Below are 24,320 nucleotides of genomic sequence, written 5' to 3' on the forward strand. Positions count from 1 at the left end.
CTTTGACCTGCCTCCCGAAGTTTGTGATGTGATATTGGCAGCCAGGCATCCCTCCACTAAGATGGTATACGCCTACAGGTGGATTAAATTTTTGGCATGGTGCACAGTAAAGGCTGTTGATCCCATTTCTGCCCTTCTTTCAGAGGTTCGCCTATTCCTCTTTTCTTTGGCCCAGCACGGCTCTGCTCTGGGCACTATCAAGGGCTATCTCTTGGCCATTTCAGCCATTTTACGGCTCCCAGATCAGCCTTCCCTTTTCAAGTCCCCTGTTGTAAATAGATTCTTAAAAGGCATTACTCATCTTTTCCCTCCTGTTCCTTTCATAATCAGACCCTCCAGGATTTTGCGATTTTGCGATTTCGCGGTTTGCCGCGAAATCGGCACTTTTGTAAAAATGCTGCGATTTTTACAAAAGTGCCCGCAAAATCGGCACTTTTGTAAAAATGCCGCAATTTTTACAAAAGTGCATGTGAAATCAACAACTCCCCGTTAAACTCTTCTCCCCTCAGACTTAGACTAAAAGTTGTATGGTGCTAAAATGTTGATACTTAGAAGCCGACACCTAGCAGCCCTGATAACGAGCATAACAATCATTGTTTGTAAAAGCACATAATACCATTTGGTTTCAGAACAGTGGCCGCTAGGTTGTGTAAAACAATTCGTTTTTTTGTGATTCACAGTAAGACATGCATGTAATAACTCTACAAGCAGGCTAAATTATATTGACCCTGGTAATCCTAAACATGAGGTAGCATTTTAATATGAAGTGTATTTTACTTCCAAGCAGAATGATAACCCCAGCCTTACACAGTTATCATGCATGGAGAATGAGGGCTGGCTGACAGCGCGTGCAAGTAAAAAACTGAAAATGCTGCTTATTGGACAAATGTGCAGACAGCAATCCAGGGAGTGTTAGTCGCTGCGGCTGGAAGTTATGATGTTGCTGGATTATAAAATGTCCGCTGAATAAGGGCACGGTGGCGCACAGACAATAAACTCAGTAACCATGAGAAAATAACTGATCAATAAATACTCTTACACCCACTTCCACATGTTGCAGCTGCTCCGCATTTCCCAGTGTATCATTTAGAAAACCAAAGCCATAATGTGGGAGTCAAACACTGATTAAAAATGAAGCACTGTTTAGGATGGAAAAAAAACGACAAAAGGATTATTGAAACGGAAACTACTGCTTCATGGGCTCATTTTTCTCTCACTAAAGGACATAAATATGTTCTTGTTATGTAGAATCTGTTGTTAAATACGCAACCAGTCACCGGATGTGGTAATACCATTACCTCCACCTTCAACATCTCAGCCCTTATACTTTGAGCGTCTGGCTCCCAAGGACAGGTAACCCCTCTACCCCCTTTCTCGCTTTTTTAACCACTTTAATTTAATTTCTATTTACGTCATTCCTTGCCATCCTACTAAATACTGACCATACCCATCATTCTTTTTCTTTCTGTTTCTGCCTGTCTCTGTAACCTGACAGTAACACTCAGATGAATAATAAGTTAATACTTTGGCTACCGTGTCAATTTCTGCACAACATGGACTAAGGAATTTCTTAGCATACGTTGGACTGTTTTGCACATTACTGATTCACCTCTGCTTGGAATGGCTCTGTTTCAGTAGGAACAAAGGGTCCTTTTTTTATGATCCCTTCCTCTGCTCTCAGGGTTGTGGTCATGATTATACAGACGGACCCCATTTTGCCTGAATAAATGATGGTAACGTGTTCTCATGTGACGTGCTGAATTGAGAATTGGTGGTAGCTGGATAATGGTGGTTGGCAGGAAGGAATGTATGTCTTTAAAAAGCATGCAATTGCAATGCATGCCTTTCCACACAGCCATTAACAGGCAGATGTCTTTGCCAGCATGCCTTCACTCACTCTATCTATCTATCTATCTATCTCTATTCCATACTGCCCTGTCACGACAAACCTTTCATCTCCCCGACATCCTTCTACCAGGCCATCTTTGTTGGGCTTCTCAGAACCTACACTAAAGCAAATGGAGGATTGCATTTCCAAGGGATAACAGCCTTCACCTGTGGGCTGCTTCCTCTGTTCCATATCCCAGGTTGCCTATTTCAAAGCGGAGTACTCTGCTAAAACAGTTTCTATTGATTTAAGGCTGAGAATGAATGATTATGAGTAAAATAAAGTGCCGCAAAAATGCCGCTAAATTTCCATATTTCTGCCGCTAAATTTCCATATTTCTGCCGCTAAATTTGCTAACCCATGCCGCTATATCCTGAGGGGTCTGCATAATGCCTCAGTGGAACTTGAACCTGGTTCTAGCATATCTGATGTGTGCTCCATTTGAGCCACTTCACAACTGTCCTCCTCAGCTTTTTACTTTAAAGACCGCTTTCCTGGTGGCTATCACCTCTGCCAGAAGAGTGAGTGAGCTCCAGGCTCTTTCTTCTAAACCTCCTTTTCTCTCTGTCCATCCGGACATAGTTGTTCTAAGGACTCATCCATCTTTTCTGCCAAAGGTTGTCACTGCCTTTCACATTAGGCAGACCATCACTTTGGCCACCTTCTTTCCACCTCCGCATCCCTCAAAAGAGGAAGAGAGGCTCCACCGTCTGGACCCAAAATGGGCACTCTCATTCTACCTCAACTGCACACAACAGTTCCGGGTGGATGACCAGCTCTTTGTTGGCTATGTGGGCGCGAAGAAAGGTCAGGCCGTGCACAAGCCGACCTTCTCTCGGTGGTTCGTTCTTTGCATTAAGGCTTGTTATTCTTTGGCTAAAAAGGAACCTCCAGTGAGGCTACGCGCCCATTCTACCAGGGCAACGGCAGCCACTACTGCTTTGGGACGGGCAGTTCCCTTGCATGACATCCGTCGGGCAGCTACGTGGGCCTTGCTGCACACGTTTACAAAACATTACTGTCTGGACAGCCAAGTCCAGAGAGACAGCTTCTTTGGCCGTTCTGTTCTCCAGGACTTCCTGGTGTGATCTTGGTTCGTAGACCCACCACAGGGGTTGGTATTGCTGGGGTATCTATTCTAAGGTAAGGAATCTATCACTACGTGTTTCTTTCAGATGCACAAGTTACTTACCTTCGGTAACGATATAACTGTACGAAACATTAGTAGTGATAGATTCCTTACCACCCGACCCATCCACCCGTTCTGCGAACTGATTTCTAGGGTTAAGGACATCCCTTTCAGGGCCCTAGTTTCATATCACCAGTTGTCAGTTTCTTGCATGGCTCAGCGTTCCTGGCGCAGAAAGTAGTGTACAGAACTGACGTCAGCTCGCTTGGGCTCGTCTAAGTAGCTCCAGCGATGTCATCTTGGCGACAACGACGCACGCTGAACGGCACGAAGACGCCTACCAATGCCAGGGGCACTGCTGACGAAAACTTTTCGGATCCAGTCTGATGCCTGGGGGTAATTCTAAGGTAAGGAATCTATCACTACTAATATTTCTTACCGATGGTAAGTAACTTGTGCATTAGGTTGTTTATTGAATGATTCTAAATGTGTCTGATCATGACTGTCTGGTTAATAACTGTGCAGACTGACAGGTAAGAGGGTTAAAAAACTAAAGGATCTTTAGTAATGAGGCTTAACCTGCAGTAGATAGGCACAAGGTTGATACTAACTGAAACCTGTCGAGTATGAGTGCTCATTTATCGTTAAATAAGTGTGGAAATATACTCGTTTCAAACTTCATTTTTGCAACACCCAAAAAAAACATGGATAAGTACAAATAAAATTAAAAAAATAAGTATGGATAAAGAAATACTGACGGAAATGTCAAAAAAAGTAAATACCATAAAGCCGGGAGCCCGAGGTGCACTATATATAAAAGGGGAGCTTGCTTAAGTGGGGTCAGTAGACCATACTCTCACTATCACCACATAAAAAGGTCTGATCACACTATAAATCATAAAACGTGGTTTGCTGCCATCACAACTTTATGTGCTGGGCACAGTAGCCCTCTGTCTACCATAAGGGCTTGCTTGGTGCACCCCTCCTGGTCACAGAAAGTGCCTGGACCTCGCACTTAAGAGGGTCAGGGCCTAGGCCTCTGCATATGCAAAACAATTGCAAACAAAAAAAAAATCAGTTGATGGACAGAATGCTGAACAATGTCAAACACTCACCCCCAGTCAGCCATCTGGGCCTAAATCCATTGTTATTTTGCTCAGCCCACCATTCCAGTTTGGATCCAGCCATATGCAAATCAGTCTTACCCCTGCTCCCCATGCGAACAGTTCAGCCCCAACTGCCAAACCAGGTCCACCCTGTACTGGAAACAATCATCCTAGGACCGGTTTTGTGGTACCACCCCTCATCAGCAGGGATAGCTTGAATCCAGTGGCATGGTGAGCACGGGAACCACGTCTGTGCATACCCGTCCCACTCGAGGTGACAAATGCAAAAAGAACAACGATGTTAAAAAAAGATGAAAACCAATAAAATATGTTTAAACAAAACTTAGAAACAGAGCTGATCAGGGCAAATGAAGAACTTTGCAATAATCATTTACCAGCAGTGACTTTTTTTGTTAAATTTTCCATAACATTTTAGGATTCTATAACAAAATTGCAACACAGTAACCAAAAAAGAATGACTTTCATTCTCACATGGTTCACTCCTGTGCTTATTGAAATGCAACAGTACTGCAGGTGTCTGGAAACTAGATGGAGTAAAACGAAAGCTCTAGCATGATCGCACTTAGTTAAAGAATGAATTACATAATTATGAAAAGTCTATTTTTTTCTAGCGAAATCATATCTACATACAAAACTGAAAGTGCTAATAATGGAGCTAAACAACTACCCTAGACCATTCAATATTTTGTTAGCCCAGTATGCTTGTTTCCTGGCCATATTACATTCTTGTTCAGTAACTAGCCATTTAATAACTATTTTATTGGAAAACTAAAGGATATCCACAATTCAGTAGGCCACGACAAACATCAGTGTATCCTTCAGGACAGCAAAGAGATGCCAATAAATGTGAAAGCCAGGGCCACAGGGACTAGAGAACAGCTGTTCTCTTTCAGTTTAAAGGAATAACAGTTGTAGAAATTGAGGCATTTCCAGATGGAACAAAAGCCACTTGTTATGACAAAAATGAATTACTTGAACTGGTTGGAAATAACAGGGCCATAATAATTTTCCATGTGTTACGAAACTTGATTAACCTCTCACCCAATGCAAGAGTTATGCCAAGGATCCTAAAGAAGTCAGTGTTAACGTCCTACAAAGAAGCCATCTCTAGATTCTGATATGTTAGAAGCCGGTCCTTGGATGTCTAAATGTGTTGGGAGAGAGTAGTAGGTTTTCAGCTGCAGATTTTCTCAGAGTGTCATTGTTAGCTGAATAGTCGTTAGTTGGAGTTCACGTCCCACCACAGTCCAGAGACTATTCTGTTATCCCTGCAGGATGGTGTACTGACTGCCGCAGTTGGTGGAGATTTAAACCTATTATTCCTCTTGATTTATAATCCACTTTAGATACAGGAAGTACAATCTACTTCTTAACCATCTCAGGATGGAGGCAGCCATATTGGATTAGAGACTTTAAGTGGGTTTAAACCATTTTGAAACAGGTGGATTTAAATTGTAGGGCTCAGTTCATGTCAGTCATCTTTGATCAAAGTTGAGGATGGGAGACTCCAAGGGTTACCGTTGTCACTTCTAATACTCATCTTAGTCATAAACCTAATTTCTCATTGAGAGACCCCTTCGGTTGGTGGGTGGGCAGAGGGCAGGCAGGGGCTACTCGGACACAATCATGGAGGTTGAAGTTGTTTGCATCTGGTGTCCTGGGGTCCATCCTGTAATGGCTCTGCAAACTGGGCCAAGTATGCCATTCCACACCAGACTGTCAGTCTAACCAATTCCTATAACTGCCACACAACCACAGTGTCCTAACACAATTGCTACAGTTCCCATCCCACTTCCATGTTCATAGCAGTGGCTACAGTCACCACACTACTACAGCGACCCAGGCATAAAGTAAGACCTATGGGCGAGAATTGGCCCAGGTGCAAGTTCTCCAATTGGTTTACGTGAGCAGTCGTTAAATGTTAGGAACCAACTGTCACTTCAGTTTATATCTTTCAGAAGTGTTCATACTGGCAGCTGTGGTTACTTTCAGCATGTAGCTATATCTCCTTAGCGGAAAACAATCTCTCATCACAGCCTGTCCGTTGGAGTATGGCTCAGCGCTGTGGTTGTGGTGCACCTTCATGTCTACATGGGCAGGCAGAGTTTCTGTCAGCAGGCTCAAGGTTGGGGTGGCGGTTGTCATGCCTCTTGGATCTTGTAGCTAAAACAGGGGCATGGTAGACCTTGGCAGTGGTCATCTGGCTTCAGCTGCTGAAGCCTCCAAGCTATTGGAGAGGGATCCTCTGCTACAGCGGTCATGATGTTGGGCAACAGCAGTGCAATAACCTTGGGTTGCTTCAGGGATGCCGGAGGACATGCTGTTCACTCAGGGGGTTGATGTTGCTTCCTCTCACAGCTTGGGCCGAAGCCGATAACCCCCCCGATCACAAGTCCGCTATTCTGGGTGCTTCCGACACCAGGACCAAAGCTGGACCTCTCCTCCTGCAGGCCAGGCACTCTCTTTCCTTCTCCGAACAGGCAGACAGGCAACAAGTATGCAGACTTCAAGCAAAGTCTCCTCACCTCTGGGAGACTGGCTGTCACACTGACACCACCCCTGAATCAAATCAGCTCTGCAATTACTCTGCATTTCAATCCCTTCCTTGGTCAAACAAATCTTAGAAATGGAACGAAGTGGGCTGTTTTGGGTCCTACTTTGATGCTGGTTTTCCAGGCATGGGATATTGATCTACTATCTAAAGTCGAGAAACCTGTTTGGGGGTGGTTCTTCTTCAAATTTCATTTTCCGGCTGAAATGCACCCAACCTTTGTGCAAGGTGATGACTCTCACAACAGGTAGTGCAACTGCTGGTTCCAAACAGGAAACTCTGCACCTGGCTCTCATCATCCATTCTAGAGTAGAATTCTGGAAAAACGCAAGTGCGGCCCTGCCGAGAAACTTTGTTAGCCTTAACAATAGAAACTGCTAACTCACCCCCATTACACTGCTATCCACCAAATGGGAGTATTCAGGAATACTAATCAGTAATCTCATAGTAAGATGTCCTCATTTAATTTCCAAGTGTAGCCATGTCTTCTTCCTCCCATATTTCAGGTTCTGGGGCTCCACTCTTAAGCTCCGAGAATGCAGGCTATACTGTTCCACTATCGAAGCTGTATCCCATCCTCCATCTTGTGCCTTGTCAAACCAAGGGCAATCCAAAATGGATCCCGCCGGTCCCAGCAACCATGCTCTCACCAAAATACAGTCATACCAACATCCATACCTCACACACTCAACATGCACTAGGAATGTCACCTCAGCTCAATTGGTCTGGGTGTTGCTTCAAGTGGAACTTTACATGAGTGGAGCCAGTTCATTACTTCTCAACCAAAATAAATGTGTGTTTATTACAGTCAATCCAAAAAAATCAGTATGCTACCACCATCACTTTGTGTCAGTAACTCGGCACATGGACAGTAGTTCCATGTCATCATAGAGGGCATGTTTGTTGAACCCGTCCAGGTCACAGAAAAGATTCTGGACCTTGGAATTACCATGGACAGGCCTAGGCTTCAGACCACACAAGAGTGTGTCAGGTGTGCCAACGAATAGTCAGGACGCCAGTTTCACATGCTGTCTAGTGACTCGGGATTCGGATACACGCCTGTTTACCATGCATGTGACATTACATCCAAACACACTTTTGTTATTTATGGAGGTCTGTCACGCAGAAGACACCCAGACTTATTTATTTGTCAACATTTTTAGCCCTAAAATGTGACTGAACAACAGTAACCTCGAACTCAATGAAGCAGACTGACTGAGACCTACTGTGATCTTGTTAGAAACCTCAATTTCCCCCCAAAAACTCCCTTGGGCTTCAAAGTTAGATTTGGCAGTCAACAACCTACTGCCAAAATTCCAATACCAGATTTAGTCATCTGGGTGCAAACTTCAATTTTGCGGCCACATTAGCTTTTAGTTTAATTTACAATTTTCTTAGTCTGTGACAGCAGAGGCTTACGCTACCATACATAGAACAGAAATAACACAAAAAAGCATGAGGCACATTAAACATTTCCACGCTTGATTATGCTAATACTTTAATGATTGTACTCCCAAAGTCTAAACTAATCAGTTTACAATATGTCCAAAATGTAGCTGCAAGTTGTGGGAAAGTGCCATCGTTCTTGCATGGTATGCCCCCACTTTTTGCTGAACGGCTGATGTACTTTGACTGAGTGTGCCCTGGTTCCTGCTAACCAGGTGACCAGGGCCTGTGTTCCTTCCCTAAAACTGTGTTGAAACCAAAACCCAATTGGCATCTCTGGCCACAGGTCATCCCCTGGTAAATAGTACCCTAGGTACCCAGGGCACTGTGACCAGAGAAGACCCCTAAGGACTGCAGCACTTATTGTGCCACCCTTAGGGGCCCTGTACCTTGACACCCACACACTGCCTGTGCAGGCTTAGTGACTTGGTGCAGAACTAAACAGTGAGTCGACATAGCACACATCCCTGTGTGCCATACCACAAACCCACTGCCCTGGCATACCTCAGTCACCCCTCTAGCTGGGTGCACTATGCCAGTGGTGTGGGCACAGGTGCATGAGCCCTGTGCTCCTTCAGTACCCAGTGCCATTCCTGGGCACTGTAAGTGCAGTGATGCCATTAAGAGTATATGGTGCTGGGAGATTGTCATTACGAACTCCACAGCACCATAATGGCTACACTGAAGACTGACAAGTTTGATATCAAACTTCTCAGCACGTTAAACCCACACTGATGCCAGTGTGGGATTTAATGTAAAATGCACTACAGCTGGCATCTTAGAGATGCCCCCTGAAACCTAACCTACAATCCACGTCTTGTCTGAGAGGCTGCCTAGGCTGCCACACAGCAGACATGTTGCTGCACCCCTGGGTGGAGAGCCCCCCGCTCTCCTGGGCCTGCATCAATGCACATCCTGGGTGAGGTGCTAGGTCTCCTCCCCCACGATGGGCAGGGGGAAGCTTCAAAGGCATGCCTCCTTTGTGAGCTTCTCCAGGCCACTTGCTGTACTCAGCAACTGGCCCCCACCAGTTATGACCCCCACTCTGGCGGGAAGACTGACGGTAACTCCACACCTCAGGTGGGAGAGGCGAGGTGAAGCACAACTCCGGGCTCCTGCCATCTTGAGGATGGGGAGCCCTGCCCAATCAGAGATAGGCTCCTGTCCCCCTCCCATAGGAGAGGAGCAGGATAGGGGGTGTACTCACCTCAGGACAGGGACCTATGGTCCCTGCCCTTCCCCTACCTGTAACGCCCCTAAATCTAGTTTTTAGGGGCACCCTGAACCTTTCTTCCTCAGATCCCGATTCGAAAACAAGAAAGAAGATCAAGAAGAAGAACACCTGTGCAGCTGCTAACAAGAGGACAACACCAACTGACTTGGCCCCAGCCCTACAGGCCTGTTTGATCCTTGAACCTGCTCCTTCTAAATCCCGGCGTCTCCTGCGGACAGCAACCTTGAAAACCTCGGAGGACCTGCCAGCCTTGAACCTCTTAAAGACTGGGACTCCCACGAGCAGTGGTTCTGCTCAAACAGCAATACCCCTGGTGCCAGCCAGGAACCGCGAATCCAGCACACACTGCACCCGCTGAGCCCGGCCTGTGCCTGAGTGGACAAAGACCGTGAGGACATCCCCCCGGTGATTGTGACCTCAAATCCAGTGCCCAAGGACCCTCCTCAACAACCTAAATGACGCCTGCAGACTCACAGCAAGGGACCCCTCCAACTGCGACCAGCAGAGGGTAAGAGTTCCCGACGTCAAAAGACACCACTGCACCCGGCGCCCCACGGCCCCCTGTGCCCTACCTTTGGGTGTCTACCTATCCTTCAAAATCCCAACTTACCCCTCGAAGTGTTGGTCGCTCCTGAAGGATCTCCGTTCCCGAGCCTGCAGCCTTTGTTCACCTTCCAAGTTCTCCACTGAATAACATTGAGTTCCCGACGGCTCAAAAGCACCCTGCATCCAGCCACCCGAGTGCCCCTGGCAGTGCATCCTTGGTCCTAACCTACTTCCCCATTTACCCTGACCAAGTGACCAGGAGCCCAGCTCCCACAGCCACGTGGCCTGCTTGCCAGCAGCCACCAAGCCTCTCATTGGATAACATTGGGCCTAACTACCTCTGCACCCGGCTGCTCCTGTGCCGCTGAGGGTGTACCAACTGTACCAACCCGACCCTGGGAGAGCCCCTGAGTCTATGCCCAGAACCTTAACTCTGCCAGTCGAGTACTTACCCAAAAGCAGATAACTCACTTTTCTTCCATAGAGGAACATTGACTGGTTTCACTTGAAAATTATTCTAAGTGTGGAGTTTTGAAACATTAAAATATTCATCTAAAATCAGCCGAACAACGAATTCCGATTTACTCACCTGTTATCAGGAGAAAACACAGTGCTGCATCTTTTAGCCCAGCACTGACCCTGAAAAGTAATTTTAACCGTACTTACCAATAACTTGAATTTCCTTCCATAGGAATCCATTGTCTGCTTTTCATCCGAAAGGTTTCTGTGTCGATTTTCACAATCCACAAATATTCCTTAAAAATCACCTGTATGCCTTTAACGCGTTATTTCAGCTGTTTACAGGAGATGCACCAGTGCTGGATCCAGGATCCAACACTGAGTAATAAAAAGTAACGATAACACTAGTTACCTGCTAAGTGAATTTCCTCCCATAGAGTAATATTGGTGATTCTATGTGAAAAAGTTTCTAAGTGTCAACTTTTAAAACACAATAATATTCCTTAAAATCACTACTGTAACCAAAACATTTTTATTTAACTGTTTACAGGAAATGTCCCTGGACTGAATCTAGGATCCAGTCCTGTGGTTAGAAAAGTAATCTACAAAGTAACTAATTGCATTTAATTAGAAATTCCCATTGAGATCAATGTTGCATTGTGTTTGAAATTGTGTTGCCTATTGCAACAACTGTAACTATTGTAATCAAAAAGTCTATTGCCTATTTGAAAAGTATTTAACTAAAGTAACTCATTCTGGGAAAGTATAAGTTGATACTTTGTTGGTTCTAAAATAAAACAACTATATATTTTGATAAACAAAAATTGTCCTAGAGTTCAGTTCTTGAATGTGTGAGACCATTTGCTGACTGAGTGTGTACAACAAATGCTTTGCACTGTCCTCTGATACTGCCTTACTGCTCGACCAAGCTACCACTTTAGAGAGTACGGTTAGATCTAACTTTAACCTCTGCCAAACCTCTGGGGACTGTGGACTCTTAACACACTGTATCTTACTTTGATCCAGTATAGAAAGAGCCACTTTCTTACACAAGTCTGGTACTAACTTTGTAAAATGTTGATCATATTTCGGTTAGGTTCAAGTTGCTACGTAGGGTTACAGATCAGCAAGAGAATCTAAATCGCATGTATGCTAATCAGGTGTAGTCACAGAAGTGCAAAATTCTACCTGCAAGAAGGAATTATCATGAGTACAAACGACAACAATCTTCAAACAAATAATATTGGTCTCTTACACATTCCATCAACTAAACTTTGAGTCGTCAATCACAGATTTGCTGTTAAAGGGCCAAGGATATGGAACTCGCTATCTGTAGAAAGCATGGGTGTGACTTTCAGTAAAAGACTAACAACGTTGCTATTTAATACATATCTATATTCTGTGAGCTTGGGAATCTCTTTTCTGTCATTGTTTGTGGTGTGTTTTTTCAGATTTTCTTTTAGTATTTTATGAATATGTGACAGTTTGGTTTATGGTGTGCATCTTATAAAATAATCCACAACCACTGTAAAGGGTTCCGTGTGGTTCATCCACTATCCTTCCATTGAGGGGTCCGCCTTTCACCCTAAGATCCACCTTAAAGTAAATTTGGTGGTGTTACCTCTTTGCTTAAATAGCTTTTTAAAATAACTTTTGATCAAACTTGGTGGTGTTGTTTTTCGCACACATCACATTTGCAAACTCTCTGGGGCCATCATTATGATTTTAATTGTAATTTTTGTTATTTTAAGAGAGCAATAAAAGTATTTAATCATTCTTATTTATTCACACTGAAATATGCGATGACATTCCTGGTAGGGTCAATAATTCAGAAGCCTGGGGCTTCAATCACAATATGTAGGAGAGAGGCCCGGGCAGTTTAACCTACCGAGGTAATTAATCTGTGTGGTCTCTTCAGGACCTGGATGAAAACAGCCCCTTCTTTGTCTTCAGCTTCTTTCCTCTCACCAGAACTCTCACACAGCTTCCAGTCAGCTCCAGCATTCTGTGATTTAATTACAGACACTGTAACTCCGCCCCCCCTCAGAAGGTTCCCCCGAGTGACAGCTCACAGAATTCGCACAAACAGGTCCCAGATCATATGTCCATACTAACACAAAACAGGAATCTTCCCAGAAATGCTATGCAGTCAAACAAGACAACTCTGCCATGCTGACTGGAGGGAATGAAGGTTTTGATTCTGACACGTTTAAGCGCAAGGGACATAATATTGCTGGTTTGGAAAAAGGAAGGGATTCCGTTGTTGCTTCTTAAACAGAAATGTACAAAAAATGCATTGAATTAGTTAAGCATAAAGCGACAATATGCATGTTGTGATAGTCATTATATTTACTGATGATTGTTCTTTATTGATTGTAGTGACCCCTGAAGAAGTGCCTCCAAGCACGAAATGCATTGGGTTTTTAAGAGAATAAAACACTGCCCTGAATGTAGTATGCCTCATTCGTGTTCTTTCAAGGAGGTCCGGATGGACACAGTGGGAATATCAGAAACCTGGGAAATAGCATTTTCACTCTGCGTGTGGAACTTTAACAATGTTGAGAGCAAGAATAACAAAAATGAAATAGTATGAAGTTGGAGTAAAGAAAAGTATATAAAAAGGAGTACATGTATGACAATGTTGCCTATGAAGGCACAACTAAGCAGTGCGATTGGTTGGGGTGAGATGTCGCCCCATTGTTATGGCGTTATGATCAATGAAGTGCTTTTTGGGCATTGCACTTACCAGTCTGCACGCAAAGCAACGAAATATGAAAAATACATGGAAAAATGTATGAATAAGGTGTGCATCCTGTCCCTACATTTGATGATCCTCCATATGGTAGGACATGACCATATGAAGTACAATGCCTTGACCCTCAACACACATTGTTTCCTTTTATCTCTTTCTTATCTGAAGCGGCAAGCCCCCGAGCCCTGTCGTGTGATCAGACTGTGGGTCCTTACCAACTGGGGCAACAAGGAGAAGACCTGCGTCTACAGATTCCGTGTCCATGGGAGGGCGAGCAAGTGATGTTATCCTGACACCAGGCCATTTACTAAAAAACATCAGACAGACAGCTGGGACCCAATCGACAACAACTCCTGGACCAAACAAGTATGAGAGCTGCACGGAAAATAAATTCAGTCTATAGAAGCGTTGGATTGTCATCACTTGGGTTGCGGGTGTTTTTGCTGCCTCGTAGAGTATTTATTTGCCCAGTTCTGAGGTGTTTTTATTTCTGAGATTAGCTAACAAACGCAAGTGGGCCATTTGGCAGATCCCTACCCCTTCTCGGGTAGGTTCCCATAGATGTCAAGCCCATGCTTTTTGCAGATTGGGGTTTGTTCATATGGACTTTCTCTTTAGCAGAGGACGGCTACCGCTGACTCTACGAATTGTGCTGGATTGTAGGTGTATTAGAAAGGTGGAGGCCTTTTTGAGGTCACAAGCCCCTTTTTTCACAGAGCCATACCGCCAGAACTCCATCTGAAGATTCATCTTAATATGTCAGGTCTGTGAGTTTATAATGTTTCCTTCATTGCACATCTTCCCTTCATTCGCTTCTTACTCAGTGGTAATATGGCGGTCAGCTGCCTGAGACCTAACTTGCCTTTGTGGAGGATGATATTAAGGACCTGTAGCCGCAAGTCCACTGAAATATTCTGACCTGCTCTAGGTGGGTTTCTTTGAAGCAGTCTATTGGGACTAGGCTCATGCCAGATTTTTAGGATATCCCCATAGGATAAATGTACAGTGTGAGAAAGTGTCCTCTTTCTTGCATGGTACGCCCCTACTTTTTGCTGAATTGCTGATGTTCTTTGACTGAGTGTGCCCTGGACTCCTGCTAATCAGGTACCCAGGGCCTATGTTCCTTCCCTAAAACTGCATTGAAGCCTAAACCCAATTGGCATCTCTGGCCACATGTCAACCCTGGTAAATGGTACCACATGTACCCAGGACACTGTGACCAGAGAAGGTCTCTAGGGCTGCAACACTTATTGTGCCACCCTTAGAGGCCCTGTACCCTGACACTTACACACTGCCTTTGCAAGCTGCGTGTCTTGGTGCAGAACAAAGTGAAGAGTCGACATGGCACACATCCCTGTGTGCAATGCCCACAAACCACTGCCCTGGCATACATCAGTCACCCCTTTAGCTGGGTGCCCTCTGCCAGTGGTGAGGGTACAGCTGCATGAGCCCTGTACCCCTACAGTGCCGAAGTCCATTACTGGTACAAAAGTGGGTGGTGATGGATGGAGCATCTGAACCAATCAAACACTCACACCCAGTCAACAGATCTGGGTTTAATCCATCACTGTTCTTTAGCCCACTCTGCCACCCCACTTCAGACATGGCCATATGCAAATCAGTCTGACCTTGTGCCTCATGGGAACAGTCCAGCCCGAACTGCCAAGCCATGCCTTCCCTGGACCGGAAACAAGCTTCAGAGGACCGGTTTCTGGCATTTCAGCCGTCCTCAGCCCGGCTTGCTTGAATCCAGTGGCAAAGTGCAACACATCGAGCGCCCCAGCCTGACCTGCTCGCGTCTGACTCGAGGACCAGGTCTGGCGGGGAGCCAAAGATTGCCCTCCCATTCCATGCTTCCATGTGGGAGAGCCACCAACGAATCTCCTCCACCGCCTCCCCAGACAGGGTTACTGGATGGGAGTATGGGAGACCCTTTCGCAGGTACTTGGCCTTGAGTCGCTGCAGTGCCCGATAATGAAGGGGCTCCGGAAAGATAGCCTGGATCGAGGCCGACAGTATGCCTACGATGCGGGCTATCTGACGCAGGGGAACCAAGCCCTTGGTCAGCGTCCGTCTGAGCTTGTGGCGAATTTTTGCTTTCTTCCGCGACGGGAGACTGAGAGTCACTGTTGTGGAGTCGACCACGAAACCCAAGAACATGATGCGCTGGGCCGGAACCAAGAGGGATTTTTTGACATTTATGACAAAACCTAAGCCCTCCAACAGACTCACGGCCGGTTGCAACTGATCCCGGGTCTTGGGCCAGCAAGAGCATATCATCCAAGTACATGATGAGACGCATGCCTCTAGACCTGAGGTACTCCACCACTGGTTTGAGAACCTTTTTAGTGTAGTTCCTATATTCCTAATAGGCTCTGCGCATTTGAATAATATATCCTATAGATGTGATGTAGGACTTATGTCTACTAGGTCTCTATCAAATATATTAAACTTAATTGTGAGTGCCAGCTAGCTCAGAGGTCACTAGAAACTTTCTCGAGTTCACAAGAAGGGATTAGTTTCTGACAACCGCATAAACATGACAACTTTGTTTCCCCAAGATAAAACTGATCTTCAGAGTCGTGGAAACAATAGATAGATATTTTACTCAGTCATTCGTGCATGATTCGTTTCATCAGTTTGCTTCAATCTACCCTAAAACACATGGTGTTCCGTCCATGGCGGTAATACCAGATGTTCTAAGACTGATTCAAAATTAATACGGTCCAGAACCGGCTTTAAATCTAGGTATGAAATTACTGAAAGATTTCAAACAGGTTTCGGCTATACTATTAGCCAACATTAGAGGTGAAGCAGCATCAGTGGCAATCCGCCAGAAATTAAAAGAAACAGACATTACTGAGCAACCTTATGAGCTTGCCAGAATTATTGAAAAATCCTATGAAGAACTAGGTAGAGATAGTATGGGTGGGAAACCACTTAAACCACAACTAACAGAGAGTCCTGAAAAAACATTTATAAAAAATAATCTCACTACTCCTAAAAAGAAGTGGGAGAACACTAAACAAACACTTCCTAGAGAGAAGCATTCCCAGTCCAGAGGAAGATCTCAACGAGGAGGTAGGTCTCCCCAACAGAAGCCCTCTGAAAAGAGGTACAACCTCAGAAATAGGGATACTTTAAGAAAACCTGATAGATATCAAGATAATAATACACGTTCATCTCGTACCTTTCAGACTTCACCGCAGAAATCAGAAAGAAGAGGACAGTCAGAACAGAAAGAAGAACGCGTGAAGTCCACAGACGAACAGCACGTTCCAAAAAATAAGAAAACTCAATTCACCAAGACGACGGTAGCAAGTGTAAAGATCAGACATGCCGAGGATTCTGAGGACACAACTCAAGAACGGGGAATGGGCTCAGACAATGCTAGACAGCGCAGCAGAAGTAACCATAGTTCGAAAGATCCTGAAGGATCATCTGGAGACAGTGGACTTGAATGAATGCATTCAAGTTCAAACTGCCGACACCAGGGTAAGTGTACCGCACAAGTTATATGACGTAACACCCCGGATGGAGGGGGACATAACTAGAAAAATAAAAGCTCTCTTTTGGGACAAGCTTTCCAAGGGTTATGACATACTTCTAGCTGAAAGAGACTGGCCACCTGCAGTTGTTAGGGAGTGCCCACACTGCGAAGAGATAATTATGCCAGCCTTCTCAAATCACATTCCAATTCATAAAAAATATACATATGCCAGGAAATGGGCTGTGGCCCAAGCTCCAGCATTATATAAAAATCACGTAGGATGAGAAGAGGATTCTCCTCACCACAAAATGCAGTTAAAACATCAACCTACTGCTCAGAGGCAGTATCCAGTCAAGCAAGAAGCTAAAAAACAAGTCAGGGAGATATTAGATCAACTTGAATATCAAGGGGTGATTGAAACATGCACCTCATCTATGAACAATCCTTTGTTTCCTGTCTCCAAGCCATACAATTTATATAGTCTAGTTTTGGATTACAGACACCTAAACTCGGATGGCAAAACTTTTGCAGTACAAAATTCACATAGTGCAGCACTGATGAATAACATTGTGCGCAAAAAATATAAAACCACATTAGACATTTCAAATGTTTTTTTCTATCTAAACATTGCACCGGAAAGTAGGCACTTGACCGCTTTCTCAATCTTGGGGACACACCGACAATTTTGCCGTCTCCCCCAGGGATTCAAGAATAGTCTAGGGTTATTTTCAGCCAGAGTAACAGAAATACTACAAATGTACGATGATGAGGCATTATCTTATGTCGATGACATATATCTTACAGACGATGATTTGGACGTGCACTTGAAAAGAGTGAACACCATAATACTTGGGTTCGCTTCTGAAGGGTACAAATTAAATTTTAAGAAATCACGAATTGCCCACCTCAACGTCCTATTCTTAGGATACGGGTTGTCAAGTGAAGGCAAAAGCCTGGCAGCAAACTTTCTTTAGAAATGTGCGCTGCACCAACCTCCAAAGACGCTGAAAAACTAACAGTCAATTCTAGGTTTCCTGAATTTTGGACGAACTTATGTTCTAAATTACGCAGAAAGGGTTAAACCTCTCTACAAACTAATCAAACCTGATTTCAAACCAACAAATTGGACTCAGAAACATACGGAAATTTTGTGTTCAGTACAAACAGTCATGTTGGCAAAAACACAATTAGATACACGCAACAATACGCGCAATCTCGTGATCCGTGTCATCCCAGGGAAATGCAGATTCACATACCTGACCTTTAATGAAGGTAGAAAGGTACCAATTGCATTCAAATCACACTTGTACACACAAGCTGAAATGAAGTTCACTTCAACAGAAATAATTCTGACAGCGGTTCAAACTGCAGTAGCAAAAGAGAGAGCTCTCGCGTAGGGTAAACGCATAATGATCGTTACACCTGTACCTGCCTTAAAGGCAGTGACGAAAGCGAGCATCCCAAATGCAAAAGCTTTACATCCAAGATGGATACAATGGGTTAACTCTCTTGCTGCAACAGACGTTGAATACGTTTTTGACCCCTACTTGAAGACACAAGAATTCCTACAATACGAATACGAATGTCCTCTGCCGACCGAAATTCTGCCTCTAGAACATTACAGCTGTATAATATAGACAGACGGATCAGCACAGCCCGCAATTGGGGGTAAACAAGCTTATAGTGCTGCGTGCGTGATCGTTAAAGGTCGTTGGCGTGAAGGTAAATTCCGACCTATGGTCACTAAAACTCAATCACTCGGAGACTGTACAGCTCAGCGAGCTGAACTACAGGCTTTCAAGATGGCGCTTGAAAATACCGATCGCGAATTCCCCGCACTAATAGTGTGCGATCCGTATTTCTGCCTTGAATCTTACAACAAACACTTGCAGAACTGAGTTTGAAATGGTTTCAAAAATTCAAAAGGTGGCACAATTAAGCATAAAACGCTTTGGGAACAAGTAGTTCTTTTACAGAAAGAACTACAAAAGACTCACGTGATTCATACACTAGCAGTAAAAACCTCAATGGAAGGCAGCTATGCAGCGTTACCTCTAAACTATCCACTCACAAATACATACATAATTGATGCAAACTCCGTTCCTTTTGCTCAAATCCCTGGAGTGGGGGACAGAGTAATTCCAAACAGGAATCGGAGAGCTGCTTTGGTACACAAAGCACATTTGGGAGAGGGTCTGAGACATCAAGGGATCTTGAAATCTCTAATAGAATTAGAAAAGAAGTACTGGTGGTCTGGACTGGGAGTTGATGTGTACAATTTCGCAATGTATTGCCCTAACTGCAACAGAAATCGCAGCAGCGAAAGCCACCAGATACCTGACTACAAAGTAGCCAGCCCAGTTCAGATACCATTACTAGACAGCATTAGACTGTCTACCTGCAAACGTCATAATGGACGAATGCAGTCCCACAACTACTAGGACAAGATTTATTTGGATATGGCCCAGCGCTCGGCTGACGCCAGAACTGTTATAAAGGATTTGTGAGTCTTTATCGGCACATACGCAATTGGCACGCTACATTCTGACCAGGGTCCTGCGTTTAGCTCTCGAGCTTACAAGGAGGCCATGGCTAGCTTGGGCGTTGCATTCCGGTTTTCTAGTCCCTTCCATCCTGAGGGTAATGCGGTAGTGGAAAGAAAAAACTGTGACATAAAGCAATCCATAACAGCTAAGGTATTAGGTTTGGGTGATGGGTGGGTCAAACATCTAATAAGTGTCCAACGTAGTCTTAACAATCTGCCAAGAAATTCTCTGGGTGGAGTCACTCCGTATGAACTAATGTTTGGTACTAGAATGATAATCGAAGACCTTGATTGTCAGACTTCAGTGGTGGAACAAAAACCCTTTGATGTCAAAGATCATTTGACTGTTTTACAGGACTTAAATGAGACAAGAAGAAGTCTGAGTAATACAATACAGAAGCAAACGCCCACTGAAGAAAAAACACCTGTCCCAGCAAGGCCTGTCTGGATTCCAAAGATTGGGATCTGGTCAGGGAGAAAATCGTGGTAAAGAAGGAATTTGGGCCTTCCTACAGAAAAGCAGTACCTGTCTTGGCCATCCACGGAACAAGATCAGTAGTACTACAGCCCCTTGCTGGAAAAAGGGAGAACAGAGTTGTGTCCATCGACCTGGTCAAACCACAATCATGTGGCCGATAATAAGTAGTAGGCCCAGTGGACTCCCGAGAAGTAGCAGACGACCAAATCTTGCTACAATCCAAGAGGTTCAAACTGAAAGACTTATCACTTTTGATAAACCTGCAGTACGAAAAGAAGGACTATGCAACAAAGTCATGGAACTTGTACCTCTGGAAACCCAAATAACAGTTCGTCAAGACACGCCTGTCTACAATGATGTGACATCTGACTATACAAACATGGCGAGACAAGAACAGCTCCAGTGATTTCGAGTAATCCTGATGCAATACCAACAATTGACAGAACTGCTTCTGGCTACTTTATCAACTTCGATAACTTTCCTGAGGATAAGCCAGCAAAGATAAACTTCAAGGAAAAAGTAACAGAACTCCTTCATCTACTGGAAAAAACATATCTGGTTTCACCATGGGTTGAATTTTGGATTGGATTGGGTGTATTTTTCCTCCTGCTCTGGTTCGTACTAGTGTTAAGCTTGGGAAGGATGATTGGTGGAAAATATAGTACTATGGACACAGCAAGTAAGAAAATCAACTTGGTCCTGAAACCTTACAAATCATCACATTGTGAAAGAAGAGGCCTGTCAGCAGTGAACATCACAGCCGTTTCTATACCTGGGGGTATAGCATGGGACAGAACTGATTATGAAATCTATGGTCCGGTGGAATTATTGAAGATTTCACATCAGTTTAAGGTTTCTTTGAGTGACTTTGTCGCACCCAGTACATTTTCTGATGATTGGGAATTTGAGGCTGTTAACAACACGATGAAAGATTTAGAAATGTCAGCTAAATTTACAGAACATGACTACATAGAAGTGTCATCAGATTATGAACAAATGTATTGTTTTATTCATTAAGGTCACCATTATTTGCATAAATCTGCAAGCCCTAGAAATGTGTTTCACTACAATCAATGGGAACATTGTCCAACTCCGCCAAAAGGCAGTACAAAAACGTTCTATGAAAAGTTTCCATACTTCACAGGGTTTAATGTTACAAATCCAGAAATGTTTTATTTAAAAAAATGAGAATAAGACAGGAATGAAAACAATGTTGACCAATACTAAACACATTTATTCTGCAAACTTTTATGCTCGGCTGTCTACATTAGGTTTTGACTTTTGGAAAGACAACATCGAGACAAAAACTGTCTGGGGCACAAAAGACTGGCAGGTGCAAGGTTTAGAAGCCCTGTTCACAGCCTGCATTATACCAGAACAAATTATGTTTTTAAATGACACTGTTCAACAAACTTCTTGTCTTGGCCTAGCTAAGATAAAAGATTTAAATAAACCGTCTATACCTAAACCCACATCTGACAGTGATAATGCTACAGAATAGGAGGTAGACGTACCCTATATTTTAAAACAGAACTAATCGTGATTGGAAAAAATGGTTAATCTGGCCCACAGACACTAATAACTGTCATAATAGATTCCTGGGAAAAACACAGGGGTTCAAAATGAATAGGCCAGATCCAAGATATTCCCAGAGACAACATCCAGGGATAGTAACCACTTACAGTGTAGGAAAGCTGTGCCTTGAGTGGCTTCAAAAATCTACCCTTCCAGAAATTAAACAACACTTATCTTTACTTAAAGAAAGCAATGATTTACGAGATTTCTTAATGGGGCCTCGCAAACCACGACAAAAACATTTCATATACGCCGGAATATATGCGGCATACAACGAAATATGGAAAGTGACGCAACTGGAAACTGCAGAAAGAATACGAGAAATTGATCGTATAAATTTAGAAAAAAGCCTCTCTGTAGTGGACAATGGGTTAACGACTCTGTCCTCCAGAATTTATTCTTTGGACGGTATCGTGTCATCTGCCATTTACATCATAGAACAACACTTGTTAATGTTACAGCATGGCCAGTCCCAATTACGTTCTATCATGCTGCTAGGCTGGACATTGCAAAATCTGCGTTCAGGCTATGTGCCATGGCATCTAATCAATACCACGTCAATGTTTGCTGTATTTAACCTTACAGATAAACAAATCTCTTTGGCACAAAGAGGAGCAGACTATACGGTGCTGAGCATTGAAAAACTCGAAAGATTACAATTAACAGTTTCTGAGAAACCTGTCATTGAATGGATAATTCATGGCACCATTACGATACCAGTGACGTCTTTCCTGTTTCAGTATTGTCTGGAGCATATACCAGCGGGCCTGTATGAAAGGTTGGGTAAAGAATACATTAAGTCGACCTGGGTTTTACCATACACACACAGATGTTGGAATGGGGGACATGAAGTATTCCTTAGTGGTAAGAATTGTAAAAACTCACTGAGTGGTACACTTTTGTGCCAGGGTATTAATTAGCACAGAGCCTGCGACGGTTCTGCAAATAACCTCTCTTGCCACCTGCACGGTTCGCCCTCCACAGCGATAGTACCGATTTTCAGGCAGCTATCCAATGGCAGCTACGTTATGCAAAAATGATCACAGCTGGTGTGGCATGTTGCCAGGAAAAAGTTATCTAGTAACTGTGTCATCCACGGTCACTTGTTGTATGCAAGTATTGTATCCACAAAGTGAGACAGGAAGGGAGACAGCTTTATGGCCTTCACTGAATATCTCTTCTATACAAATTGATACTTTAAGCAGAATGAAAGCCATTCTTTTACAAAAAAATGTGCCACTGACCTCGTCTAGAGAAACGTATGATCTGCAAGTAGCAAGGTCTTCTGCAGAGATACATGCATTATTATCAACAAACTGCCCAGTACATTTTGCCGAAATGTTAAGTGAAATCATAAACATGTCTGATACCAGCGGCATCGCACATGTATTTAAGACGATTTTTTCGGGACTGTTAACACCATTTGAAGCAGTCCTCGGCCTTTTTCCAAATTTCGTGCACTCTGTGTTCGGCGGCCTGCCTCTCATCTTGGGACTAGTAGCAGGAATTCTATTTTTATTCCTTCTGCTCCGATATGGCAAGTCCAGCCACCAGCAACACCCTGACTACAATGGAACAATGCCTCCTTGCCATGAGGTATCGTGAGAAGATTTCACAGATTCTTGGCTTGGCTCCTTTAAGAGATCTGAACACAACCTGGTTTCTATCGTTCAGACCAATCTGGCAAGATTGCATCTAAGCTGTTCTTCGATGCCTGCTTTGCGGACAGGAATGCGTGTTGGACATTTGTCTTACACTTCCATCAGTACTGCCATCGGATGTTGACGCTTTGCTAGGTCCAGTAACGGCTCATGCATCGTGTTGCCCCCATCGGCTGCCTATTCTGATGACGGCATTCATTGAGGTCTCACCGGCAAGCCTAACTGAGGGTGAGATACGAGAAACTACAGGCGTACAGGTACCATCTACTACGGACATTGCTAATGCATCAAACGCTTCCGGCGAAGATCCACACTTCTGCACTTTTGATCTGCTAACTGAAGTGGTTCCACTTTCACCTACCACAGTAGACGGTTTCTTTGCCAGCCTAGATGATCTGATGTTTTCTCCTGACACTCCTGAGAATAACTTTTGATTATTTCACACAGCGTTCCCTGAACTCTGCAATTCGGCCTTCAATACGGCTTTTCAAAACAATCCACTAATTTGAACTTTTTCCAAAATAGAACTTTTGGCACAGAGTAATCTGCTTAAAGTAGAACTATTCTTAGAGAACAAGATTTCGTGTTTGAACATCCAAAAATGACAATATTTGGCTTCAACCTCGAAAACAAACACAGTTAAAAGCTTATGCTATGGGACAGATTTCAGGTATCAATTGATGAATGTACTTTCGTTTTATTTAATGAGAGAATATATGCTCATGATTTATACTTGATTTCAGATGACGCCTATAACTTTTGCATACAATTCAAAAGGGGGGAGGGAGAGCCGCGAACATGTCACTGCCGGATTACCCCATTGCCTCATGGTCATTGTGGTTCATTATTCTTCGTTTAGTTCAAAGCATCAAAAGTTCAAAAATTTCAAGGCCAGTGCCCATTTCTTCTTAAATCATATCCCTAGACACGTGTTTCTGGTTTAATACCTTCATCAGTAGGGAAAATTATTTTGCGACGTTGCTCGACATACCACCGTCATCTTCTCAGGACAATTACCGCTCCCGGTGTGCAGGCATCTCCCAGTGTTCGTCAGCGTTTGGCTCATGGGAGCCATTTTAAACAGTTCAAAAGGGGGGAGGGAGAGCCGCGAACATGTCACTGCCGGATTACCCCATTGCCTCATGGTCATTGTGGTTCATTATTCTTCGTTTAGTTCAAAGCATCAAAAGTTCAAAAATTTCAAGGCCAGTGCCCATTTCTTCGTAAATCATATCCCTAGACACGTGTTTCTGGTTTAATACCTTCATCAGTAGGGAAAATTATTTTGCGAGGTTGCTCGACATGCCACCGTCATCTTCTCAGGACAATTACCGCTCCCGGTGTGCAGGCATCTCCCAGTGCTCGTCAGCGTTTGGCTCACGGGAGCCATTTTAAACAGTTCAGAAGGGGGGAGGGAGAGCCGCGAACATGTCACTGCC

General features: G+C 44.0%; 1 protein-coding gene across 6 annotated transcripts in view; it reads left to right on the forward strand.

Annotated features, from left to right (window-relative positions):
• The window catches only part of LOC144772901 (uncharacterized), a 273,873-nt gene that overhangs the window by 185,026 nt on the left and 64,527 nt on the right, over positions 1-24,320 (forward strand). For 4 of the 6 annotated variants that reach the window (XR_013599865.1, XR_013599866.1, XR_013599872.1 and 1 more), the window contains one exon: positions 13,301-13,498. The exons of 1 other annotated variant lie outside the window; for it this stretch is intronic. The gene's annotated coding sequence lies outside the window, so the exon portion shown is untranslated. Of the gene's footprint in view, positions 1-12,759; positions 12,863-13,300; positions 13,499-24,320 lie in introns of those variants that run through there. One more of the 6 variants, XR_013599870.1, reaches the window with a different exon arrangement.

This window comes from Lissotriton helveticus, chromosome 1_1, assembly GCF_964261635.1.
Source record: "Lissotriton helveticus chromosome 1_1, aLisHel1.1, whole genome shotgun sequence".
NCBI lineage: Eukaryota > Metazoa > Chordata > Amphibia > Caudata > Salamandridae > Lissotriton > Lissotriton helveticus.